Here is an 8814-nt window from a genome sequence, read left to right as displayed (position 1 = left end):
ATATAAAATATCCCTAGTACCACGACCTCTTCTAAATCCAGCCTATACTTCTGGTAGTTCTCTGTTGACATACTGTTCCAAACGTTTTTGGATAACTTTCAGCAGAATCTTGCTTGCATGTGATATTGATGATATTTATTGTTCGATAATTTCCACACTGTTGGGTCACCTTTCTTTGGAATGGGAACAAATATCGATTTTTCCAGTCAGTTGGCCAGCTGGCCGTCCTCCAGATTTCCTGGCACAGCTTAGTGAGTACATCCAGGGTAGTGTCTGTTAAAATATGTCAATGGGTATGCCATCAACTCCTGGAGCCTTGCTTTTTGCCAATTCCTTCAGAGCAGTTTGAACTTTCTCCTTCATCACCATAGGCTCTTGCTCATATGTTATGTCATGAAATTCTTCTATGTCATCCAATTTCTTCTGATACAGTGACTCTGTGTACTCCTTCCACCTTCTCTTGATACTTCCTGGATCATTTAACAGGTATAACTTGGCCTAATTTGCTTTGTTTTGTGGTAATTAGGGCTCTGGGAACGAGTGTAAGAAAATGCTGATACTCTAGTACAAATACAAATTGTAGTAGTTGTTGTTAGATGCTGTCTGGTCAAGTATGACATCTGATGAGCCTGACTATAGTAGATCTGAACCTTTCTGTATCCTATGCCTTCTTCATCATGTCTAACATACGCTAGCCCATTAAAACAGTCACTGTGTCAATCTGTCTCATTGAGAGTCGTCTTCTCTTTCACTGACCCTCCACTTTTCTAAGCATGATGTCCGTCTCCAAGGAATAACTTCTCTTAGCAACATGCTGAAAGTATGTGAGACAAAGTTTCATCATCTTTTGTCTCCTAGGAGCACTCTGGCTGCACTTTTTCCAAGACATATCTGTTTGTTCTTTAGCAGTTCTTGGAGTATTCAGTATTCTTCTCCAACACTGCAGTGCAGAGATATCAGTTCTCCTTCTGTCATCCATATTTTGCCCAGATTTTAGATGCATAGCAGATAAAGACCATGGCCTGAATTAGGTGCATCTTAGTCTTCAAACTTACATCATTGCTCCTCAGTAATTAGCAGACTTCCAATGCACTATGTGTATCTCCTGGGACCAAGGGTGTTGATTGTGATCCAAGTAAGATGAAGCTGTTGACAATTTCAGTCTTTTCTCCATCTTTTATGATGTTGCCTGTTGGTCCAGTGGTGAGAATTATTGTTTTCTTGACGTTTGAAATGTAATCCATACTTTTTTCCTTTCTTTCCCAAGCCAGTCAAATTTAGCAGTGGGAGTTGTATACCATACAATATCTCATGGACCATACAGAACCATGTTGTTGTTATGTGCCGTTGAGTTGCTTGCAACTGATCATGACCCTCTGTACAATAGTCCTGAAACCTCTGCTCTATCCTGTACCAACTTTACTGTCTCTGACAAACCTACCCTCATTACCCTAGTAACTGAATCATTCCATCCCATCGATGGTCTTCCTGTCTTGCACTGTCCCTCCTCCCTTCCAAACATGATGTCCCTCTCTAAGGACTGGTCCCTCCTTGCAACCTGCCCAAAGTATGTCAGACGAAGCCTCAGAATCCTTTCCTCCAAGGAGCAACTTGGTTTCACCCTCTCACCACTGGGCCAATTGACCGCACTATGATAGATGGAGAAGATACTGAGGTTGTTAGCAATTACAGCTTGCTTGGATCCATAATCAGCACAACACCAGTAGTCAGAAAATCAAGACTAATTGCATTGGGAAAATCTGCTGTCATGGACCTCTCCAGAGTACTGAAAAGCAATGATGTCAGTCTAGAGACCAGGATGCACCTAATCCAGACCATGGTCTTCTCAGTTACTAGTTATGCATCAGAGAGCTGGGCAATGACAAAGGATGACAGAAGAAGAATAGATGCCTTCAAGATATGGTGCTGGAGAAGAGTCTTGAACATACCATGGACTGCCAAGAAAACAAATCGGTCTGTCTTGGAGAGGGTAAAACAAAGTTTCTCCTTGGAGGCTTAAGATTTTGAAGCTCCATCTCACATACTTTGGGCACGTGGCCAGGAGAGATTAGTTCTTAGAGAAGGACATCATGCTCAGAAGGGTGGAGAGACATTGCAGGAGAGGAAGACCCCAGATGAGATGGATTGATACATTATCAATGTGGGTTGATGTGAGACTAGCTCACGACAAGGAAGGGTTCAGAGCTGCTGTTCATAGGGTTGCAATATGTCTTAGGCGATGCAACAGCACATTAACAGCAGCAACATACTATATTGGTTGCTTTTTTATTTTTTTATTTAAGACTCTTGTTTAGAGTCAACAAGATCTTGGGGAGGGCCTTTGTATGTAAAAGTCAGTTGTTACTATATTTTGGAGGAACATTCTTCTAAGTGGTACAGTACTCTTCTGTCACTTTGCTGTACTGAGGTAACCTGGGGTTACTGTGATGCTGAACCTTGTGCCATTGATGTCTCAAATGGCATAATGGCTACCTGTGGTGGATGGTGTTTGATGGCGCTCCCAGTTTAAGACAAATTTGGAAGCAGGTGACATTCACTTCCTAAACAACATGTCTCTGGAAACTCTATGAACTTTGATAAATGACACTAGTTATAGAAAGGCTTCAGGCCTTTTCCTCACAGGGTCGATATATATTATGCTTGACTTGACAGTAGTCAACAACCACAACAAGGACGAACCTGTTTGTTCTCCTGGCAGTCCACAGTATTTTCAATACTCTTCTCCAGCACCACAGCTCAAAGGCATCAATTCTCTTTCTATCAGCCCTAGTCAATATCAAGCTCTCTGATGTTTAGCAAGTAATTGTGAAGACTATGGCCTGAATCAGGCATACCTTCGTCTCCAGACAGATGTCATTGCTCTTCAGTATTCTGGAGAGGTTCCTGACAGCCGACTTTCCCAGTGCAGTTCGTCTTTTGATTTCCTGGCTGCAAGTACCAAGAGTGTTGATTGTGGAATCAAGCAAACTAATACTGTTAACAATCTCAGTCTCTTCAACATCTTATCATAATGCTGCTATTCGTCCCAGTAGTGAGAATCTTTGTTTTCTTGATGTTGAGCTTCAAACCATAATGAATGCTGAAGTCAACCTTCTACTGCAAGCACTTCAGGTTCTCCTCAGTTCCAGCAAGCAGAGTTGTGTCATCTGCATAATGCAGATTGTTGGTGAGTCTTCCTTCAGTCCTGATGCCACATTCCTCCTCATACAGCCCAGCCTCCCGGATGATATGTTCTGCATGTAGATAGAAAAGATATGAAAACAGGATACATCCCTGGCATAGGGAAGTCAAAAGGCTAGTTCCAGTTAGTAACAGAATACAGATGACAGCTTCCAGAATGTGCTCACAGACACCTCAGGTTTTAGCTTCACAAGTGTAGGTTCTTCTTGTTGATAGGTACTCTTGAGTCGAGTACAAATCTCAGCGATGCTCTGAACAACAGATCTACATTCTTTTCTCTCCTGTGCCAATGTTACAATCTCTGACACACTTAAGTTAATTACTGTAGTCACTCTTGTCAATATACCTGATTGACAATCTTCTTCTCCTTCACTGTCATCTACCTTTCCAAGCATAATGTCCTTTTTTTTTTTAAAAAAAAAATGTTTATTCTGTTTAATTATACAGTTAGGCCATAACAAATTACCAAACTAATTTTATATAATGCTTCAGTACCGGGGTTTTTCAACAGCTTCAGATTTAGGATCTGTGAATTTGCAGGTAGGAAGTGTATTCATGTCTCTTTTACCATACATTAGCTTAAGCTTAAAAAGCTCCTTCTCCAAATCTTGTTGTTATTCTGCACCAACATCAACACATCCTCCAGATAGATACCTGTCGTTTAGATTTATTTTTTATAATCTTGTCCACCAAAAGTTTCTGTATAGGATCAAGTTCTTTATTAAATGCCATGTCTGTAACACCAGTATTCCTCCACAAATGGACTGAGGGTGCTGACCAAATGACAGAGGAAAATTTGAAGAGCCTCTGGAGAATCATTTGATTTTATTACTTGCACTTCAGGTCCAAACTGCCAGAAAACCCAAGCATAATATCCTTTAGTAGCCTCTCCTAGTAACATGCCCAAAGTATGTAAGACAAACCCTCACCATCCTTTCTTCCAAGGAGTACTCTGGCTTCACCAAGACATATCTGTTTATTCTTTTGGCGATCCATGGGATATCAATATTCTCCTTCAGTACCACAGTTCTATGCTATCAGTTTTTCTTCTATCATCCTTATTTATTGTCCTGTTCTCAGATGCATAGTAAGTGATTGAAAAGACCATGTTCCGAATCAGGCACACTTTGTTGTTTACCCTAGAGTTGGAACCAAACCATAGCTGGCCCTCCGGTAGGTTTCCGGAGGCAGTTAATCATATGGAGGAAATTGTCCATCCTTTTTTTTTTTGTTTTTTTGTGGAGTAGCTGGTAGCCTTTGGATTTGCAGTGCAGCTTCTTGCCAGGTTCATCTGATTCAGGCTGTGGTCTTTTCAATCACTTGCTATGCATATGAGAGCTCAACGATGAATATGGATGACAGAAGAAGAATTGATGGCTTTAAGCTACATTGTTGGAGCGGAGTACTGAATATCTAGTGGACTGCCAAAATAACAAACATAATATGTCTTGGGGAAATTGTAGCCAGAGTGTACTCCTGAGGCAAAGATAGTGTAGCTTCATCTCACATATTTTGAATGTTACTAGGAGAGGCTATTCCTTGGATGGGGATAACATGCTTAGAAAGGTGGGCAGGGGTCAGTGAAAAGATGAGGATACCCAACAAGTTAGATTATCATGGTGACTGCATCCGTGAGCTCAAGTGTATCAGATAGTGAGAATGGCAAAGGATAGGACAGGTTGTTATGAGTCATATTTGACTTGATGATGCCTAATAACAACAGGGAGCTCTGGTGGCCTAGTAGCAAGAAGCTGTGCTGCAGTACTGAAGGTAGGCAGTTTGACTCCACCAGGTGCTCTGTGGGAGAAGGATGAGTAGTCTCCTGTGGCATTTGCTGCCTCTGAAAACACACTGGAGGGTCAGCTATTGGTTGGTTCCTACTCTGTGGTACACAACAACGTTAATAGTTTCTGATAACTCGCTACCACCAGACCAGCCTGTAATCCATATTGAAAACTGTAGTCTTTGATCTTCTGCAATAAGTGTTTCAAGTCCTCCTCACTTTTAACAAGTATGATTGTGTTATCTGAACGTTGTTGCTGAGTCTTCCTCCAATATGGATACTACATTTTTCAGAGTCCAGCTTCTTGAATAATTTGTTCAGCATACAGAATGAAGAGGTATGGAGAGTGATACAACCCTGACATACACCTTACCTGAGTTGAAACCATCTAGCGTTCCCTTGCTCTTTTCACACAGCAGTCTCTTGGTCTTGGTCTAGGTTTCACAGTAGTAAAGGTTCTGAGATTCCCATTCTTAATGTTAGCCATAATTTGTTATGATCCACTCAGTTAAATGCCTTTGCATACATAGTCAATATAGCACAAACCAGAAATTCTTCTGTTAGCTTATAAGTAGGGTAAAATTTCAGATACTTGACAATTTTTAACAATTATTTCTTCATTGTTTTGAGTTTTTATCTTTTTTATTGGGGTTAAAAAGAAATATAACCAACAATTGCCATTTGAACTCTTTAGGTGTATATTATTTAGTGATATTATTAGCTATTTCCACCTTGTACAACTGTTGCCACTTTCCTTTTCCAGAGTTTTCGTAACCTTTGATCTAGTGTCTTTTACATAATAACTCACCCTCTTTCCTTTCCCACTTGCCATGCTAACTTTTAATAAACTTTGATCTCTATGTATTTCCCTATGGTAGATAGCCATATAAATGAGAAAATTAGTTGCCCTTTTGTATCAAACTTAGGCCATTCAGCATGTTTGTGAGAGCCAATTACTACATAGCATGTATCAAATCTTCCATTTCTACTTATGGCAGAGTAATATTTTATGTGGATATGCAAGGAACTTTGATGGTGTAGTTTGTAGGCAGTTTGGCTGCTAACCCCAAGACCTTCCCTCTCTGGTGGTTCAAATCCACCAACTGGCCTTCACAAAAAAGATGAGCAGTCTCCTCCAGTGCCCTTTACAATCTTGAAAACCTTCTGGTACGTGAGCTTGGAATAGTTTTCAGCTCAACAGCAATGACTATGCTGTTTTAATTTGCTGTTGAGTCAACTACAACTCATCATGACCTTAAGAACAATAAATCTGAACTCTGCCCTGTCTGGTGCCATGCTCTTTGTCTCTGACATTTTTTAGTTCATTGCTGAAGTCGCCTATTTGGTTGAGAGTCTCCTCTCGCTGACCTTCCACCTTTTCTAGTATGATGTCCCTTTTCAAGAAATAGCCCCTTCTAGCGACATGTCCAAAGTAGGTAAGACAAAGCTTTGTTTTCTTGTCTCTAAGAGGGCTTTGTTCTTTAGGCAGAAGAAAGAAACTTACTTTCTCCTACCCACTTACTCTTGGTAAGTACTGATAAACTTTCATCTCTGTCTGCTCCTCTATCCTACATGTTTGCATAAATATATAGATGTCATATTTCTTTATTAATTTCTTGATGGACATTTGGATTATATATAGTTTTTTACTGTAGTGAATAATCCAACAGTGAGCATTGCCTTGTCCATATTTTCAAGTCTTAGTCATACACTTAGCATGGAATTGCTGAGCTATATGATAAATGTATGCTTATATCCTTGAGTAATTGTACAACTTTTTTTTTAGCAGCTCCATCATTTTTCAGTCCTTTACATTCATACATAGCGTTTTCGAAGGCCTGTTATTTCAGAAGTGGATGGCCAATCCTTCTCCCTGGTGTATCTTAATTTGGTGCTCAGCTTTAGAACAATATTTGACAGACTAGTATTTTACCCGGAAGAACTGAAGAGAGTATGCAGACCAGGTGTTGTTCCTAGGGGCCCAGCCCTTTGGGGCATATATTGTGTTCCCTCCCACCCTCACCTTGCCCTGCCAGCATCCAGCGCAATTCCCTCTTCATGCCCCTCCAGCATCTCCCTCTTCTTGCTCCTCCAGCATCTACCATTCCCCTACTCCCACCCAACTCTGTTCTCCCATTTTCTCTCCACTCCCCTGTGGTATTGTTTCTTCTGGTGCGAGGGAGTGGGCTGATCTCCATGCAGCAGAGGCAATCTTCATGCCCTTACATGGTCCACCACACACTGGGGTTGGTGTGAATTGATACCTTTGAGTTGTGGTGCTGCAGAACAGTATTGAATATATTGTAGACTGCTAAGAGAACAAACAAGTCTGTCTTGGATTGAGTGAAACCAGGCTGCTCCTTGGAGGAGATTTTGAAGCTTCGTCCTACATGCTTTGGCCATGTTGCAAGGAGAGACCAGTCCTTGGAGAGGGACCTCATGCTTGGAAGTGTGGAGGGACAGCAAAGAGAGGAAGACTTTGAAGAGATGGATTGACTCATTGACTGGGGTAATAGGGTTAGGTTTATCAGAAATTGGCTCAGGATAGAGTTCAGAGCTGTTATATGTACGGTTGCTAGCTATGAGCTGGAGTTGACTCGACAGCGCATCACCACCACCACCACCACTACCACCACCACCACCACCACTCCCACCACTCCTATTCAGTTTATATGCTGAGCAAATAATTCGTAAAACTGGACTCTATGAAGAAGAGTGTGACATCAGGTTAGAAGGAATACTCATCAACAAGCTACTATATACAGATGACACAACTTTCCATGCTCGAAGTGAGTAGGACTTGAAGCGCTTACTGCAGAAGATCAAGGAGTGTAGCCTTTTTTTTTTTTTATAATTTCTTTAGGTGTCTTTTTTTTTAATCTATTTTTTTACATTTTTAAAAAAAATTATTATTAATTTCAATGAAAATTTACAGAGGCTTTGGATTTCCATTCATTCATTGTTGCACTTTTCTCCCCTCCCAACCCTACCCCCTAGTACACTACCCTCTTGGAAAAGTAAAAGAAAAATTCTTTCCTTGTTTTACAATCCCTTCTCCCAGGTCCACTCCACTATACAGCCTTCACTCTGGACTCCTATCATGACAAAAATACCTAATAATTTTCCCTCTCAGTTTTCTCCGTCATCTGTTTCAATGCAGTATACATTATTGAACCGATCCTTCTCAGTCTCCTCCCAACCCCGAGGTCAGTCCTGCTTTACAACAGTGGCACCATGCAGTATTTGTCCTTTTGTGACTGAGATACTTCACTCAACATAATGTCCTTCAGGGTTACCCATTTTGAATAATATTGCATGAGTTACTTGTTTTTCAATGCAGTATTCCATTGTGTGAATATACCACAGCTTCTCTATCCATTCATTTTGTTGATGGGCACTTAGGTTGTTTCCAGGAGTGTAGCCTTTTATATGATTGCATCTCAGCATAAAGAAAACCAAAAACTAAAGGGCACACTGGGAAGCATCATTATAGATGGAGAAAGGATTGAACCTGTCAATGATTTAACCTTACTTGAATTTATAATCAACACCCTTGGTACCAGCAGTCAAGAGATAAGGAGATCTATTGCTTTGAGCGGGGCCACTCTTAAGGATCTCTTAAAAGTACTGAAGAGCGAGATCCAAGATGGTGGCGGAGGCAGAGACAACGTGGTGAGCTGCAGAAGCAGCAAACCACTTAAAGCAGGGCCATTATGGCCTTCCATAGACTTCGGCTTATTGATAATTGAACACTTGAACAGTTGATGACTGGCCCTCAGTGAAGATCGAGGCTCAACAACAGGAATTCAAGGATTCCCAAGGAGAAATGG

The 8814-nt window shown here is 41.0% G+C and overlaps 1 protein-coding gene and 1 pseudogene across 1 annotated transcript in view; one reads left to right on the top strand and one right to left on the bottom strand.

The window, feature by feature from the left end:
- FAF1 (Fas (TNFRSF6) associated factor 1) overlaps positions 1–8814 on the top strand; it is a 548275-nt gene that overhangs the window by 8408 nt on the left and 531053 nt on the right. The window lies entirely within an intron of this gene.
- On the bottom strand, positions 3690–4020 carry LOC102848853 (annotated as a pseudogene).

This window comes from Elephantulus edwardii, unplaced genomic scaffold (assembly GCF_000299155.1).
Source record: "Elephantulus edwardii isolate Elephantulus edwardi_28Jun2011 unplaced genomic scaffold, EleEdw1.0 scaffold00005, whole genome shotgun sequence".
Lineage (NCBI taxonomy): Eukaryota > Metazoa > Chordata > Mammalia > Macroscelidea > Macroscelididae > Elephantulus > Elephantulus edwardii.
This window is presented reverse-complemented; position numbering and strand designations above follow the sequence as displayed.